Consider the following 17,074-nt stretch of genomic DNA (forward strand, 5'->3'; position numbering starts at 1 on the left):
ATAATAATAATAATAATAATACATTTTATTTCTAAGCGCCTTTCGAAACTCAAGGACACTTTACAGTCACATGATAAGTTATTTCTGCGCCCGCGTTCACTCACTTAACCCGGAAGTGTAAATTTCTCGAGCCGGAAGTGTTATTTCCGGGTTCAGTGAAGCTTTTCGAAATGGATCCTGCGTGATAATCCAATATGGCCGCTAGATGTCGCCATTGTAGCAACAACGTTGAATACGGCGATTCACTTGCCCAATGTCATTTAAAAAAATACACGAAAAGCGACTTATCATAACCAAAGTGCCGTCTAATAATAATTGGATACCGCAAAAAAAAATGTTACAGAACAAATTGGAATATGATGTGGATCCATTCCAACGGAACCTGATTTTGAATGCTGGCCATGCAGCAGCATGCGAGAGATGAGTAAGTGTTCATTTAATTTCATCTGACGTAACAAAAGGCAACGAGGGGGCTTTGCTTTGAGCTTGAATAACAAAAAAAGGTGTGATCACTTTTGCAGTTTTAAAGCCACCTTTATTATATCAACTGGGAATCAAATACAACAATAGCTGAATCATAAATGATGCCTTCAAACGTTATCATGCAAAATATGTATCAAATGGTTTGTTGTGAGTGTAGAACAGTACAGTGATACCTTGGCCTACGAACTTAATTGGTTCTCAGACAGAGTAAGGCGAAAAGTGTATCCCAAAAATTAATTTCCCATAGGAAACCATTAAAATGAGAATAATCTGTTCCCAGGTCCATGTAAAACATAATTTTCTAATTTTCTAAGCCTTAACACACACAAAATATACATTTTTTTATGTATAATAAATGTGCTACGATATTATAGTTAAATAGATAATAGAATAGGAATAAACTACTATATAATAAAGTCATTTTATTTACCTTTGTGATGGTCGTTGATGGCTTGATGCAATGGAGCAGGTGGAACAAACTGCGCAGGTGGACTATCACGGTCATTTAATTTTGTGATGGTTGTCCAATCTAAACAGGTTAACACAATCCGGTTGCCTAAAGTGACGTCAACACAAGTGTGACGTCAAAGGACGACACACCCACCCTCTGAAAACATTTACCTGCCCGGTGTCACCTCGCGGCTTGGGTGTAAACGTGAACTAAAAATGAATCTCCTCAGTTTACATTAAAAAAAAAACTATATTTAGCTCCCGCATGACTCCAGATTTTTGCACCAAAAGCAGTCAGCATCACATCAAGATGCGCGTGGGCTCACCACCGCATGCGGTTCTTGCTGCCTCTTTTGCGGGCTTACTTTTTGGATCGTTTATCCTGGTTGTTTGTGGTGTCAAAAACTAAGAATTATTCGACTTATTTATGAAGAGTGAACGTGTCAACATCGGTTTGAAGTTGTATATCATGCCCGCTTGCATTTGGTTAAGAGTCGGGGAAGCAGGGGGTCAAAAAGGACATTTTCTTCATCATCCATCTTGCCCTCTGTCGCCATGCGATAGCAGTGAAGTCTTGTTCCAGCTCACTAAGTGCATGTTTAGTCAGGATCTGTCTCTGCTGTTGTACTCTGCGCAATTGAGAGACAAATCACAGTGACACTTTTGCTGGAATGTGTGTGTTGCCTTTGAATGTCCATGTTTTTTTTTTTTTTAGGGAGTGGGTGGATGCCTGATATGTAACAAGTTTGGACCGACCAATCAAAGGATGGAAAAATGCTGCTGCCAGTAAGCTTTGAAATCGGATTGAAATGACATTATAAAAACATCTACCATGCATTTCTGGAAGCCATGAATTAAAGATTGACACATTTGATATAAACAGTCACCAATATAAACAGTGACGGGTATGTCACTCCTAGGCCTTCAGTAGTGCTATATCTGAATCAATCCAAGCTGCGAGTGTGGCGTGATATTACTTCACGTCCACCAGAGGGTGCTGTTGGTCAGGAAAAAAATGTGACTTCAAGAAACTTAAAGGACAACTGACACCATGTTTTTTTGTTTCCTAACTGACATCAGAAAAAACGTTATATTGCATCTAAAATACCCAAAACACGTCAGCTGATGTTTTTAGTCAACTGAAAAACACCAATAAAAATGAGTTAAAGTGTCCCAAAACTACTTCAAAGTGACCCTGGAAATGGCGAGTTTCAGAAGGTCCCGCCTCCTTGTTCGTGACGTCACGCCAGGACGTCTCGCCTTGCTCTCGAATCAAAACAATGGCTTGAGATTCGGATAAGATGCTTTCTTGTTACTCATCCAGTTATGACTATGATTCAAATAGTTCTGAAGAGGAAAGCATAAATGTTTGCAATCGATTAAAGAAGTCCTTCCGTCTCATTTTGAGGAGTCTGGACTCCAATGTAGCGCCCAGAAAATGTACAAGATGGCGCCCAAGCTCCGTTGGAGCTGATTCGTCTGCTGGGAATTTGTGTCAACTAGTATCAAATAGTAGTCTTGATGCAACACACAACGATTCACAATCGCGTGATTTGTCTTTTCCTTCTAATTTAGCCATCAACACGATCTTTTCAGACCAAACAAAGTACCCAAAATGCATTGTGTGTCGCTTTCTCGGTCAGGGGCGTTCCCTCCGTGACGTCACGTCAGGCATCGTCATCAACTCGAAACTAAGACTGAAGATTCAGCGCCAGTCTTAAAATGTAAAATATAGCTATATGCAGTAGAATCTTTTTAAAATACGCTCAGTAGAAGTCATTTGAAGTGATTTTACAAATTATGGACACAACTTGTCCGGAGGCGTCGGTTGTCCTTAAAGAAATAATGTCATTAAACTGTTTGAATTTTTACTATCAACATGTGGATTCGGGATAACCTTAGAAAATTGCAATGTTATTTGCTATTTTTGCACATAAACGTAACTCGATCAAAACAAAACTGTCAACTAGACTCCGCCTCTTACTTTTACTCGCACATTTATCTCAATGTTTGGATCGATACAAGCCGACTGCATAATACAATTAGACTGTAACGGAGAATACAAACTTGCTTTGTATTTACTAAAACCCCCTTGGAAGCTTTTCTGGCTAGGTTAAAAAAAAAAGGCCAGACTGTGAAATGAAACGATAGAGATGAACGTACACCATGTGTGTGTGTGTGTGTGTGTGTGTGTGTGTGTGTGTGTGTGTGTGTGTGTGTGTGTGTGTGTGTGTGTGTGTGTGTGTGTGTGTGTGTGTGTGTGTGTGTGTGTGTGTGTGTGTGTGTGTGTGTGTGTAAGAAATGGAGGCATTCAGCAAATAGACTTGACAGTGAGTCAAATGGGTTTAAATTCTTGCCTTGCTGCTTCACTGTCAAGTTGATGGATGTGTGTTGACCTTGCAGAGGAGGGGCGGCGGGGGCAAAAAGTGGAAAAACAGGACTTAATAATAATAATAATACATTTCATTCATAAGCGCCTTTCAAAACTCTCAAGGTCACTTTACAGTCACAGGATAAGTTTTTTTTCTGTGGATGAGCAGCGGCTGCCACACGCGCCAGCATTCACTCAACCCCGAAGTAACTCAAATAGATAGCAAACTAGCTAGCTAGCGAATAGATAGCTAATAGCTAGTGAATTGATAGCTAATAGCTAGCGAATTGATAGCCATTAGCTAGCGAATAGCTAATAGCTAGACAATAGCCAGCGAACAGATAGCCATTAGCCGGCGAATAGATAGCCATGAGCTAGCGAATAGATAGTTAATAGCGAATTGGACTGGGCCAAATATGTTTGACGAAGGGGAGAATAAAATGGGTCTTATTATACTTGTTATTATTGTAATCGTGATCGGTTATTCATTTTCCACCATTTTATTGTTTTCACGGTAAAGAGAGAATTGGATGGTTTTCTAAATGACTTTGGGTGAAAAGTGGGGGTACTGGTTGCCATCGTGCATCGTGGAGTTTTTTTCAGGAAAAAAAAAATGCCGAATGACTCAGAGGTTTTGGACACGGCTGTAGCTTAATTGGTTCCCAGCGCTGACATTTGATTCGTCTAATCAAGTGCTTGCCATTATCAGTTATTGCCATTTAGTTTCGTGTGTGTAAGCGTCCCCACTTCACGGATTTTCACATATCGCAGGTGGTTCTGGTCATTGTTAAACGTGATAAACGGGGGATTACTGTATATAATTTATTTGTACGCCTTGGTCCTGACTACAATGCGCCACATGTGCATTAATGTGACTGTAAAGGGACTTTGACTGTTTTGAAAGGCACTTATGAATAAAAAGTATTATTATTAAACCCTAAAATGGACATCTTTGTTTGATTCCGACATTATTATTTTTTTCTCCTTTTGAGTCGATATGATATCTGTAACATCGTGTTGCACTTTACTGCCCAATACGTCATAAAAAAAATCTTTGCAACTAAACACATTTGTATTTTATTTCCAGTTTTCCTGAAGTTCCTCTTTTGCGACGACGCAGCTGTTCATCATCTGGTCAATTTGCGCAATATCCAAAAAAGGCCACGTTCTTGGGAGAAAACAACAGGAAGTCCAACCAATGGAAACAAAGCGGGGAAGGAATAAAAGGTGACACCCAAGTTGGTGAGGAAGAGAAAAAAAAAGTCATGGGAAAGCACCCGAGGCCACATGGTGCTGCCTGAGGAATCAAAAGTTAACTTTGAAGGAAGTCGGCAAGTTTGGAGAGAACAAGTATGCAGGTACCAAATGTTTGATGCTATGATGGCTGTAGCCCACATTGTTAAAGAAAATATTCAATAAAAAAAAGCCAAGTGCCTATAATTCCTTCTTTAAAAATATCTCTCCAGACTTCCCATTAGGCCACCTGATTGCTAGCTGGCGAGATAGCTAATAGATAGCAAATAGATAGATATCTAGACAGCTTATACATATCTCACTAGATAGATAGCTATCTCACTAGCTAGCTAGCTAGCAAATAGATAGCTAGCTAGTGAGATAGCAGATAGGTAGATAGCTAGCGAGATAGCAGATAGCTAACTAGTGAGATAGCAGATAGATAGCTAGCTAGCTAGCGAGATAGCAGATGGATAGCTAGCTAGCTAGCGAGATAGCAGATGGATAGCTAGCGAGATAGCAGATGGATAGCTAGCTAGCAAGATAGCAAATGGATAGCTAGCTAGCAAGATAGCAAATAGTTAGCTAGCTAGGTAGCCAGCTAGATAGCCTGCTAGATAGATAGATAGCCATTAGTTATCTATTAGCTAGCTAACTAGCTTTCTATCTGTTTGAGTTATTCCGGTTTGAGTGAACGCTGGCGCGTGTGGCTACCGCTACTCACCGACAGAAAGACTTATCCTGTGACTGTAAAGTGACCTTGAGAGTTTTGAAACGTGGTTATAAATTAAATGTACGATTATTATAATGATAATTAAGATAACAAACTAGCTCCTATCATGTTTCAACCTGCAAGTTTCCTGATTAGCAGCCATTTTGTCCGCTTCACATTGTGTTGCTAACATCAATAGCCAAGACGTTGCTACAACTCAAATACGTTTCATTAATGTTCCCAAAGAAAAGCTGTTATCGCAAATGGGGGTGCTATCAATTGTTAATAGCCATGAAATATGGTAGCTTCATTGTATCATCATTAAACGCCGTAAATTGCCCAAGTTTGCCCTTCCCCAAGTATGTTGCGCTAGCTAATTGCCTGAGCCAAGCATTGTGTTCTTCCTAAGTGCCTAGCAAGACAAAGCACATAGTCAGCAACACACACCTTCCAGCTGCGCTACCGAAACTTCAATTATTCACAAGTTATGAATAACGCACTTCACCTCAAACTGGCAAGTGGGGGTATTTTTGCACACCGCCGCGTGAATTAGTCATAAACTCACAATGGCAAAACGTAGCATTTTTTTTTCATTCCCCACTGATTGCAAAAAGTGCCAGGTTTTCTAGTCAATATATGTGTCGAATGATTGCCGGCATATGTATACGGTATATGCTTCAGGGCGGGGGGGTGAGGGGTGAGGGGGCTCTTAGTGGGAACTGACTTAGCACGTGAAGTCAAGTAGCCATGTTTAATTGATTTCAAATCCCTGCAGCCTCACTCTTCACGACCATTGTTCAGTAAGGAATGGTCATTTTTCACGAGTATAATATGAATATTGGTATTTTGGAACATCTATCGGACGATACGTCGCGATGTCCTTTTAGTAATTTTATTTTAAAGGACAACCGACACCATTTTTTTTTTGTTTCCTAACTGACATCAGAAAAACGTTTAATAGCATCTAAAATACCCAAAACACGCAGGCTGATATTTTTAGTCAAATGCAAAGCACCGATCAAAATGAGTTAAAGTGTCCCAAAACGACTTCAAAATGACCTTGGGATGGCGAGTTTCAGAAGGTCCCGCCTCCTTGTTCGTGACATCACGCCAGGACATCTTAACTTGCTCTAGAATCAAAACAATGGCTTCAGATTCATAGAAGAGTTATGAATATGATTCAAATAGTTCTGAAGAGGAAAGCATAAATGTTTGCAATCGATTAAAGAAGTCGTCCTGTATCAATTCGAGCCATCAGGACTCCAATGTAGCATCCTGTAAAATGCACAACATGGCGCCCAAGCTCTGTTGGAAATGGGCTGATTTGTCTGCTGGGAATTGGTGTCAACTAGTATCAAATAGTAGTCTTAGTGCAACACACAACGATTCACCATCGCGTTATTTACGCGTTTTCCTTCTAATTTTGCCATCAACACGACGTTTTCAGACCAAACAAAGTACCCAAAATGCATTATGTGTCGCTTTCTCGGTCAGGGGCGTTCCCTCCGTGACGTCACGGCAGGCATCGTCATCAACCCGAAAACAAGACTTCCTGAATATTCAGCGGGTTTCTTAAATCGTAAAATGTAGCTATATGCAGTGGAATCTTTGTAAAATACGCTAAGTAGAAGTCATTTGAAGTGATTTTACAAATTATGGACACAACTTGTTCGCAGGCGTCGGTTGTCCTTTAAGTAATTTTTATTGGCATTTGACTAAAAATATCATACTGTGTGTTTTGGTTATTTTAGATGCTATAAACGTTTTTTCTGATGTCAATTAGGTCACAAAAAATGGTGTTGGTTGTCTTTTTAAGTCTTTATTTCGAGAATTCCGGATGTCATTATAACTCTGAGCTTGCTATCTTAAAAGATTTGTCTCAAGCAAGGACACGCATGATGTGTGCCGTGATTGGGAAAGACGTGACTGGAGTCAAATTCTCACGTGGGCGTAAAAGTTGAATGACACGAATGATTGTGCGGCAAAAATAAAAAGGTCGTTCAGAGGACACGAGACGATAAAAAGCCTATTCGGTGGATTGGATTGAGGACGTTTGAAGGCAAAACGGGGCATTAATATCAACGTTAACATTGAGGTGAACTTCACGGAGATGACAGGGTTACATTTGAAAGACAATGAAGAAATTTGATTATGTGCGAGGGCAAGAAAAAAATATTAACTCATTCACTACCAGACGATGTGTAAAAATGTGTCCACTCCAGTGCCAGGGTTGTTGTCATTTTCATTCAAATTGCAGGACCCACAGAATATTGAGTTTAAAGACAACATAAACAATCAATGCAACGTTAAAAACCAGAGACTATCTTCTTTCATCATTAAAAAAAAAGTTAATTCCTAAGTTAACAGGATCTGGAGTTATCTGAGCTTGAAATGGGGGCGGCTGTACAAAATACAATACATATTGATTTATGTAGTTTTTTTTAAGTTCATTTAAAAAATGAATTAATCTGTGTGCATGTGAACACGCTTGACATAAATGGGTTAATACAGATCAACTGCAAGATCCCCTCTTGCGGATGATGTCGCTCTGTCACCCACAACACGTGTGATATACAGTACAGTACAGACCACGCATATAGTTAAAATGCATCTTGATCTGGGGCGTTGGTGTCAAAGTCAAGGCCCGGGGGCCAAATCTGGCCCAGCACGTCATTTTATTCGGCCCATGGCAAAAAAAAAAAAAAAAAAAAAAAAAAACACTATCTAAATTTTACGTTTGTGGCCACTCGATTAAAATGAAATTGAAGACATTTTTTCATCTAGACATTCATTTGGTCATAAAAACACACCAAAAATATTTCAAATATGATTGATTAATTTTCCACAAGCTGCCCCCACACCCTCTCGCTGACCTTTAATAACTGGACTGTGCTCTGTGCTCATTTCATCCCTCTCTAAATTATCTTGGTGTCACGTGTCAAAACATCTTAACACTCGCCAAAAATGACCATGCAGCACAGATGCCCCCCCCCCCATTATAACCATCACCACCAACCACCTTTCGGTGGCTTCCGGCCGTGCTGCGTTCAAGCTGCGACGGTGTGTGCCACGCTTGTCCGATCTCATGAGCACATTCGACACTCAACCCGATTTTACGCACCGCTCTCTGCGTTTGCTTATCTCCAATTACGACTGCTGGTACCTTTTAAAGACTCTAAATACGACTTGTTAAATATTCAGTCCGGTGTGAGACGATTTCCCGATCGAATTTAAACGTCGCTTGACGAGTTCCTTAAAAATTAGATTAGATTAGATAATCTGTATTGGTGTCACAATAGAGCAATAAAACGAAAGAAAGAAGTGAAATTGAGGGTTTTTTTGGTGGAAGGTGGTCATTTTAACACTTAAAGGAGTGAATCTTAATACATTAGCTGCATCGATGATAAATTTCCCGATCGCGTTTAAACGCCTTTTGACGAGCTCTTTAAAATTTGATGATATTAGATTACATTAGATAACGCGTTTTTGCCTCATAGTGGAGAAATAAAAGGAAAGAAAGAAGTGAAATTGAGGGTCTTTTTTCGGTGGAAGGTGGTCATTTTAACGCATAAAGGAGTGAATCGAGCTCTCAATCTATCATTAGATGCATCGATGTTAAATTTCCCGATCGCGTATAAACGCCTCTTGACGAGTTCTTTAAAAATGAGTTGACATTACATTACATTGAATTGGATAACATGTATGGGTATCACAATGGAGAAATAAAACCAAAGGAAGAAGCGCAATTGAGTTTGTTTTTTTTTTTTTTTTTTTTTTTTTGGGGGGGGGGGGGGGGTGCGTCATTTTAACACTTAAAGGAGTGAATCTCGCTCTCTTAATCCATCATTCGCTGTATTGGCATTTAATTTCCCGATCGCGTTTAAACGCCTCTTGACGAGTTCCTTAAAAAAACGAAATTAGATTATATTAAATTAGATAACCTGAATTTTTCTCACAATGGAGCAATGAGACGAAAGGAAAAAGCGAAATTGTTTTTTTGGGGTAGGGGAGGGGGGTCATTTTCACACCTCAAGGAGTGAATCTCGCTCTCTTTATTCATCATTCACTGCATCGATGTTTAATTTTTCTCTCTCTCTCTCTCTCTCTCTCTCTCTCGCCCCCCCTCATTTCACTTGCTCAGATGTCCTCAGTGAGAAGAGGTTATGTTGTGTCGCGCTGCGGGAGGAAAAAAAACTATAAACAAATGCGGGGGAGATGGGGAAGGAACTATCGTTTTCCTTCTTCATCCGTTTCACGAAGATAAGAAAAAATAAAACGCGATGAACCGAAGCCTTAACGGATTTTATTTTTATTATTTTTTTCAAACAAGTTGCAATCTTGTGAGGAAACACTTTTTGCGGGACGTTTTGTGAGAAGGGTTCGTAAATTGGTGGTTTTTGTACGTTTTGTGGACGAAAGGAGTTTGTTTTTTTCTGCACCTGACACACGCTGGGTAGAAATATACGCCCCCCACCACCACCACCACCACCACTCTGTCGCAGCGTGCTCGATCAACGTGACTGAAGGGTGGAAGATGAAAGTGTCCCCCAAAAAATATCAGCTTTAAGTCAACTCTTAAAGCTTGATTAACTTTTGACCATGTCTTTTTTCCAATAGAGCTTCATCGACACCTCGCGGTACCCCCCACCTGCAAGCAACCTGGTCAGGTGGGAGACGCTATTGGACATGTGAGCCCCCCCCCCCCCAAAAAAAGAGGACCGGTGCGTACCAGACGGAATCACAAAAGGCTAGAACGCGGAAAAAAGAAAAATAAGGAGGAAAAGAAAATCAACATTTTCACCAGCTGGGTTTGGGATTGTGTTCACGGCGACGTTCTTGGAGGAAAAAATGACTTTACATGGACTGATGGTGGCCAGAGGATACTGATTCTTGATAATGTGAACCGAACCGGACCACCGAGGCTGGATTGTTCACTAATTCCTGGACCCCCTCGTCGCTTTTATGACAGTCGAGGTAAGTTTGACCCATTTCCTCCTCATCACGTTGATTGTTTTTTTCTTTGTTGTTCGGGGAACATTCGAATCAAAAGTATGGGGGGTGGTTGTGGGTTGCTTGTGAGTGAAATCGATTCTTATGTTGAGGGAATAGAATCAAAACGTATTTATTTGGAACGTGTCGGTTCGAATGTGTCGAACGGAGCCGAATTGTGCGTCGACGTTGCTGTCCGTGTTGCTGAATTTACATTTGTCTCTCCCACACTGGAGCACACGAGTTGAAAAGGGGGAATCATTGTTTTTAACTTGTCTGATTGAACGTATGAAGTGTAACCGGGAGTCTTTTCAGCATCAATGTTAACTCATTCACTGCCAGACGATGTGCAAAAAAAAATGTCCAATCCAGTGCCAGGGTTTTTGTCATTGTCACTCGAATTCCAGTATATTGAGTTTTAGGACTACATCAGCATTCATTCAATGCAGCCTTAGAAACCTGAGACTCTCTTCTTTCATCAGAGAAAAATAGTTAATTCCTAAATGATATGGGTCTCTGTTATCTGAGTATCTGAGTATCGGAGTTATCTGAGCTTGAAATGGGGGCGGCTGTACAAAATACAATACAATACATATTGATTTATATAGGTTTTTTTTTAGACGTTTGTTCAAAAAAAGAATGTATCTATGTTCATATGAACACACCGTGTAAATGGGTTAATACGGATAAACTGCAAGATCCCCTCTTGCGGATGATGTTGCTCGGACACCCACAACACGTGTGATATACAGTACAGTATAAACCGCACATCTAGTTATAATGCATCTTGATCTTGAGCACAGGTGTCTAAGTCAAGGCCCGGGGGCCAAATCTGGCCCACCACACCATTTTATTCGGCCCTAGAGAACGAAACCTTAGACTTTGAGTTAATTCCTAAATTATATGGGTCTGGAGTTATATGAGGGCGACCGTCCAAAATACAATGCAATACATCCATATTGGTTTATATGGCGCTTTAACAACAGCTGAAGCTGGAACAAAGCGCTAACATGGAAAAAAGAGAAATACTGAAACCTTGTGGAAATGAAAAACATTGTCAGAGGCCATGGCCAGCGCTTTATCGGCACCCAAACATGAAATAAACAAAACCCGAACAAATTCGGGAATGGCAGTGAATGAGTCAATCAAACAGCGTTTCATTATCTTTTCCTCCATATGTTAAATCGGGGCAATCTTCATTTTTGGACACCCTGAATCGGTTGCCAGCCAATCGCAGGGCAAACAGAGACAAACAACCAGTCACTCTCACAGTAGCGACAATTTATAGTATTCAATTAGCCTGCCATGCATGTTTTTTGGAATGTGGGAGGAAACCGTAGCACCCGGAGAAAACCCATGCAGACCCGGGGAGAACATGCAAACTCCACACAGGGAGTCCGGACCGGGTCTTGAACTCACGATTTCTGCACTGTGAAGCTGGCTTGCTAACCACTCTACTACCGGACCGCCCTTCATTGGTACACTATAATACACAATACAATACAATTCATATTGATTTATATCGCGTTAGATAACAAGAAATCTCCTCATTTTTTGCACATATGTCTTTTTTTATCCTTGCAGCTCCAGTTTGCATGCATTTGAATCACATTGCAATGTGTACTTGTACATAACAATACGGCCGGGAGTGAAATAAGCTGACGTAACAGCTACTTTGGGGTGATGTGACATGATAAAATATAGCCTGATTTTCGCACTGTACTAGCGGGTTTGTTCCTCCGCATAAGGCTGCCATCTCTTGAACCTCCGAGTAACATGATTGGATTGCTCACATAAACAAGACGAATGCTGAAGAGGGACAGCTTTCCACTCTACCACCCCCCCCCCCCCCACCTTGGATGAATTTTATGCTTCATGCTGCGGAATTATCGCAAGTCCCGAGCTTCCTCCTAATAATCAAATGCCTCGGAGTGCCATAGCCAAGCAAAGGGGCAATTATTTCCAATGAACTTTGACCCCCTCGGGATAACATAACGCTAGGCCAGATCACATGTTATTTGTTAGCTAAGGCGCCTCATCTTAGGGAGCGTGATGTAAGCGCGTTTGATTTGGACGGTCCGCTGGATTCGACGCCATGCGTTGTTAGATTGGAGCATGGAGACTTTGTTGTGCGTTGGTCACTCGCTACTCTGTAAACAAATACAGTGATACCATGATACCTTGACTTACGAACTTAATTGGTTCCCAGAAAGTGTGTGTAAGGCGGAAAGTGTGTATTCCAAACTTTAATTTCCCATAGGAAACCATTAAAATGAGAATAATCCCTTCCCAGGTCCCCATAAAACATAATTTTCGACTAAATAAGCCTTAAAACTACACAAAATATACCTTATTTTATGTATAATAAATGTACTATGGTATTGTAATAAAAGAAATAAACTGTACTGATTAATAAAGTCATTTTATTTACCTTTGTGATGGTTGTTGATGGCTTGATGGAATGGATAGCCAATCTCAATCACCTGATCACCAAGTACAGTGATACCTTGGCTTATGCACTTAATTGGTTCCCAGACAGTGTGTAAGGCGAAAACTGTTTATCCCAAAACTTGATTTCCCATAGGAAACCATTAAAATGAGAATAATCCGTTCCCAGGTTCCCATAAATCATAATTTTCTACTTTCTAATTTTGTAAGCCTTAAAACGACACAAAATATACATTATTTTATGTATAATAAATGTGCTATGGTAGCATAATTAAAGAAATAAACCGTACTGTATAAAACAGTCGTTTTATTTACCTTTGTGATGGCCGTTGATGGCTTGATGGAATGGAGTGGCCGGCTTCACCAGCATTAAACACTTGATGAGGAACGTAACCTCCTTCTTTCACCATCTTGAGGAATGATCCCTTGTGGGTGCTTTCTTCACGATCATTTTACCTTGTTCCTCATCAATTGTGTTCTGTTTAGCTGGGCTGATCGCTTTTTGCATCAAGTGTACAGATGGTTTGTGCGGGTTGTTTGTGAAGCCTGATTGATGGGATATTTTAACCTTGCATTCTACACTCTGCCTTTGAACTGTCAAAGTTGAAACTCTCTCACTGTCGTCTGCCTCTCACTGTCTCTTTAACGTTTAAACCACCCCCCCCCACTGCTGTGTTCTTCACCCATCACATGGCTTTAACCGAAGACTGGGGGCGGAGAATAGAGGACAAAAACAGTCGGCTTTTATTTTGTTATTAGAACTCTTCACTCATTGAGGCAGCTCCGTGTACGAAAAACGTTTGTATGCCAAGGTAAAGTGTGTATGCCAAGGTAACATTTTCATAAATTTAACGTTCGTAAACCGAAAAGTTCCTAAGCCAAGGGGTTCGTAAACCCAGGTATCACTGTAATGTAAGCTGAGCCAGATTCAGACGCAAAAATGAGAAATGAGAAGAAATGCATAATGACCAGAGGAAAGATGGACAAGAGAGTCAAAAGGAAAGTGGGGGGCGGCGGAGGAAGACTGGTGGGCTTTAGTCGAGTGCATCAGACCAACAAGAGGGTGAGGATGAGAGAGGGATCAAGTGAGGAGCCAGGGGAGATGGAGGCTAAGCGTCCGGTTGGAGGGGATAAAAACAAACAGAAAAAAAGAAGACGAAAGGGGGCCGTGAGATGGATGCGAGTGGAGGCGACCGTGAATGCTGCCATGATCCAGTGGGGCGAAACAATGGATGCAGAACGGTGTGCCCAAAGCAAACGCATCCTCCGCCTGGAAGGCTTCTCACAAAGGCCCGACAAGGCGACAGAGAAAGGGTGTCAGACAGGCTGAGGAAAACACAGCGAGCGAGCGAGCAGAGAAGAGGTTCGATTGCTGCCACTGTCGATATTCTACAGCATAGAAAAAAAAAGTAACCCCAGCCTCTCCTCCATCACCTTATCATGTGGTGCACCGTATACATCGGAAAATACTGTAAATTGTAATAAATATGTAAAAGGCACAATTCACCATTTTAAGTACAGTGATACCTCAGCGTACAAACGTAATTGATTCCCAGAAAGTGTGTGTAAGGCGAAAAGTGTGTATTCCAAACATTAATTTCCCATAGGAAACCATTAAAATGAGATTAATTCGTTCCCAGGTCCCCATAAAACATAATTTTCTACTAAATAATCCTTAAAACTAAACAAAATATACCTTATTTTATGTATAATAAATGTGCTATTGCATTGTAATTAAAGAAATAAACTGTACTGTATAATAAATTATAAATATAATATAAAAAAGGTTCTTATCCCCTGACTGTAAAGTGTCCTGGAGAGTTTTGAAAGCCGCTTAGAAATTACATTATTATTATTATTATTGCTAGCTTTCTATCTATTTGAGTTACTTCCAGGTTGAGTGAACCCTGGCGCGTGCGGCTGCCGCTGCTCACCCACAGAAAAAAATGTATCCTGTAACTGTTGAGTGACCTTGGGAGTTTTGTAAGATGCTTATAAATTAAATGTATTATTATTATTATTATCATTATTATATTTTTGCTAATTTAAGGCAAAAGTTAGACTCCATATGTGGACCATGACACAATCAGGCACTGACTTACAAATGAAAAGAGAAAAAAATGGTGGGATTGTTTTCTTTCTTTCTTTCTTTCTTTCTTTCTTTCTTTCTTTCTTTCTTTCTTTCTTTCTTTCTTTCTTTCTTTCTTTCTTTCTTTCTTTCTTTCTTTCTTTCTTTCTTTCTTTCTTTCTTTCTTTCTTTCTTTCTTTCTTTCTTTCTCTTGTTGTCTCATCCTGCAATCGTGAGTCACATATGCCTCATGCACCCCCACAGGCCGCCCGTAGTGTCATAGCGAATAAGACCACAAGTGCGTGTGACCAACGAGATGGTGGGGCAAGCACGCGGGCTTGACACAAATCGTACCCGGAGGATTATTAATGTGGAAGCTCAAAGAAACAAAAAAGAAAGGCATAATACCAACACCTTGGGAAAATAAATCCTGCAGATGTGACGTCTTATCATTTTTAATTGACAGACGTGAGGAATGGAATGGAGAATGAAAAAAAATGGACCGTATTTTCTGCACTATAAGGCACATCAAAAATAATTGTTTTTTTAAAAGCTGACCATGCGCCTTATAATGCGGTGCACCTTATGTATGGAAAACGTTTTAAAATGTCATTCATTATAATGCGGTGCACCTTATGTATGGAAAACGTTTTAAAATGTCATTCATTGAAGGTTCCCCTTATAATGCGGTGCACCTTATGTATGAAAAAGGTTTTTAAATGTCATTCATTGAATGCGCCCTTTATAATGCGGGTGTGCCTTGTATATGGGAAACGTTTTAAAATATGTCATTCGGTGAAGGTGCCCCTTATAATGCGGTGCACCTTATGCATGGAAAAGGTTTTCGTTATATTCCAGAAAATAAGGTAATTGTCCTTTGACGAACATAAAAAAAAATAAACTAACTAAATAAATAAAATTATTATAGTCCAGTGCGTCTCATAAAGTTATGTGCCTTATATTTGTAAAATTTCTATATATTTATGTATTGTAATTGTAATTGAGTGCACCTTATTCATCTTAAAATACTGTAAATAAATAAGCTACCTACCTAATAATTTGTCTGTAGGTGGCTTAACGGACTCCCCGGTTGTTGACGTAGAAAGATGGAATGCATCACTAGCACCATTGTTTTAATTCCAATATATAATATACAGTGCATATTATATATTACATTTATATTATATGTAATATAAGATACATGATTATTGTTCTTATTATTCTAATTGTGATAACGTTTTGTTGTTGTGTTGAGTCATTTGCGCACTATCAATTACAATTCTCCATCTCCGTCCTAATTAGACTTGCGGAACAGACGAGGAGCTGTTCTTTGTCGTGAGCAACATGAGAAGCTCTGTTTCATCAGAAGAAGACTTCTCTTGGCGCTTCCAGCTCGCTCGTTTCTTACCAGTCTGCACCGGCGCTTTTTTTTTTTTAATATAATCATTATATCATGCTTACTTCACTCTGGAGAGCGTCTGTGATGTTCCAGATGTAGGCCTTTGCATTTCTTCCTGGTAAATCTTCCAAACTATTGCTATTGATGTCGCGTCTATTTCTCAACTGGCCTCGCGTAAGCGACGAGTAGAAATAGAGCCTTCCACCTTCGTTTGGAAAGGTTGTGTAACCTGTTCGGTAGGAAGGAATGTAGTTAGTTAGGTAGGTAAGTGGGTAGGTAGGACGTTAGGAATGTAGCTATGTAGGTAGCTAGTTAGGTAGGTAGGAACGTGGGTAGGAAGGTAGGAATGTCTGTACCTAGTTAAGTAGGCATGTAGGTAGGTAGGTTAGTAGGTAGGAATGTAGGTAGCTAGTTAGGCAGGTATGAAAGGAGTTAGGAATGTGGGTAGGAAGGTAGGTAGGAATGGAGGTAGGAATGTAGATAGCTATTTAGGTAGGTAGGAATGTAGGTAGGTAGCTAGGTAGGTAGGGATGTGGGTAGGAATGTAGGTAGGTAGGAATGAATGTAGGTAGCTAGTTAGGCAGGTATGAATGTAGGTAGGTAGCTAGGTAGGAATGTAGGTAGGTAGGAACGTAGGTAGGAATGTAGGTACGTAGGTAGGAATGTAGGTAGCTAGTTAGGTAGGTAGGAATGTAGGTAGGTAGGTAGGAATGTAGGTACGTAGGTAGGAATGTAGGTAGCTAGTTAGGTAGGAATGTAGGTAGGGAGGTAGGAATGTGGGTAGGAAGGTAGGAATGCAGGTAGGTAGCTAGGTAGGTAGCTAGGTAGGTAGCTAGGTAGGTGGGAAAGTAGGTAGGAATGTAGGTAGCTAGTTAGGTAGGTAGGAATGTAGGTAGGTAGCTAAGTAGGTGGGAATGTAGG

At 40.3% G+C, this 17,074-nt stretch overlaps 1 protein-coding gene across 4 annotated transcripts in view; it reads left to right on the plus strand.

Moving 5' to 3' along the window:
- The first annotated feature begins 89 nt into the window (after positions 1-89).
- LOC148885272 (voltage-dependent T-type calcium channel subunit alpha-1I-like) overlaps positions 90-17,074 on the plus strand; it is a 124,411-nt gene continuing 107,426 nt past the window's right edge. For 3 of the 4 annotated variants that reach the window (XM_089019109.1, XM_089019110.1, XM_089019111.1), the window contains exon 1: positions 9,407-10,223. The gene's annotated coding sequence lies outside the window, so the exon portion shown is untranslated. Of the gene's footprint in view, positions 1,720-4,391; positions 4,663-9,406; positions 10,224-17,074 lie in introns of those variants that run through there. The other variant, XM_089019108.1, reaches the window with a different exon arrangement.

This window comes from Hippocampus bargibanti, linkage group LG17 (genome assembly GCF_051943395.1).
Source record: "Hippocampus bargibanti isolate YZ-2025 linkage group LG17, ASM5194339v1, whole genome shotgun sequence".
NCBI classification, from domain to species: Eukaryota; Metazoa; Chordata; class Actinopteri; order Syngnathiformes; family Syngnathidae; genus Hippocampus; species Hippocampus bargibanti.